Consider the following 2,154-nt stretch of genomic DNA (forward strand, 5'->3'; position numbering starts at 1 on the left):
TAATGTGATCTTTACACGCCTATTTCCAACTGGTCCACCTTAAATCTTAGTGAGATCAAACCATACCAAAATCAGAGTGTGAATAAACTAAAACTTTATTTCTGCAGAAAATAACCTCAAAATATCCATAACTGAAATAACTGAAAATATGTCTATATCATAGAGGCATCTAAAATTACAAACTCCCACTAAAACTGAATATCCTCTAATGACATGACACCCATATGAGCAGTGTGCTCATGAAACACTTTGGGTGGCAATCCCTTAGTAAGCGGATCCGCAACCATGGAGTTTGTACCGATGTGCTCTATAGACAATTGTCCACTCTGAACTCTTTCCTTAACAACTAGGAACTTGATGTCTATATGCTTTGACTTCGTCGAGCTCCTGTTGTTGTTGGAATACATCACTGCTGACTTATTGTCACAAAATAACTTGAGTGGCCTTTCAATGCCATCCACTATACGCAGCCCCGTGACAAAATTCCGCAGCCATATTCCATGATTGGACGCCTCATAACATGCTATGAACTCTGCTGCCATGGTAGAAGAGGCTATAAGAGACTGTTCAGCACTCTTCCAGGAGACAGCACCTCCAGCTAGCAGGTAGATATAGCCCGACGTAGATTTCATACTATCTAGGCATCCAGCAAAATCGGAGTCAGTATACCCAACGATCTCAAGCTGATCCGACCTCCGATACGTGAGCATGTAGTCTTTTGTTCTCTGCAAGTACCGCAAGACCCTTTTGGTTGCTTTCCAATGGTCTAGTCCTGGATTACTTAAATACCTGCCCAACATCCCAGTAACGTACGCAATATCCGGACACGTACAAACCTGAGCATACATTAGACTTCCTATTGCTGAGGCATAACGAATCTTTTGCATTTCCTTTTCCTCAAAATCATTCTTAGGGCACTGATTGAGACTAAACTTGTCTCCCTTAGCCACATGGGTGATACCTGGTTTGCAATCCTGCATGCCATATCTCTTGAGAACCTTTTCGATATAGCTCTTTTTTGATAATCCAAGAATACCCCGAGAGCGATCCCGGTGTATTTGTATGCCTAATATAAAAGAGGCGTCACCAGGATCTTTCATCTCAAAATTTTTAGCTAGAAATCTCTTGGTTTTGTGCAATAAGCCTATATCGTTGCTGGCAAGCAAAATGTCATCGACATATAAAACCAGAAAAATGTATTTACTCCCACAGAACTTATAGTATATGCAATCATCGATCAAATTCATCTCAAAACCGAACGAGATGATCACTTGATGAAACTTGAAATACCATTGTCGAGATGCTTGTTTGAGTCCATAGATGGATTTCCTAAGTTTGCAAACCATATTCTTTGGATCTCCCGACACAAAGTTTTCTTGTTGCACCATATAGATTGTCTCATCAATGTTTCCATTGAGAAACGTTGTCTTTACATCCATCTGATGTAAGTCAAGATTGAAATGCGCTACTAATGCCATTATAATCCTGAAAGAGTCTTTTGAAGAAACCGGAGAGAAAGTCTCTTTATAGTCGATGCCTTCTTTTTGTGTAAAGCCCTTTGCGACAAGACGCGCCTTATACCTCTCCACATCGCCGTTCGAATCCCTCTTGGTCCTAAATATCCATTTGCAACCAATGGGTTTCGCTCCTTTTGGCAATGGGACAAGATCCCACACGTCATTGTCCTTCATGGACTTAATCTCCTCATTCATGGCATCAATCCACTTCTGAGAGTTAGAACTTTCCATGGCTTGACGGAAGTTGATCGGATCATCTTCCATCACTCCAATGTCTACCTCATGTTCTTGGAGAAATACAATGTAGTTATCTAGCACCGCACTTCTCCATTCTCTAGTGGACCTCCTTAATGGCATAGGTTCTTGAGGTGGTAGAGTTTGTTCTTCTGGAATAACTTCTTGTATGAGAGGTTCTCTGACATTGTCTTGATTTGTTGTGTCTTGAACAAGGTTAGAAATGAGATCCTGATCAATGTCAATAGCACCTATGGGACTATCAACATATTCCTCTTCGAAGACAAAGTCCCTAACTGTATCTCCCCCCGCAAACTCAACATCCTCAAAGAACCTTGCATTTCCCGACTCAAAAATTGACTTAGTCGTGGGATCATAAAACTTGTACCCCCTGGATCTTTCA

Source organism: Morus notabilis, unplaced genomic scaffold, assembly GCF_000414095.1.
Source record: "Morus notabilis unplaced genomic scaffold, ASM41409v2 Scaffold384, whole genome shotgun sequence".
Lineage (NCBI taxonomy): Eukaryota > Viridiplantae > Streptophyta > Magnoliopsida > Rosales > Moraceae > Morus > Morus notabilis.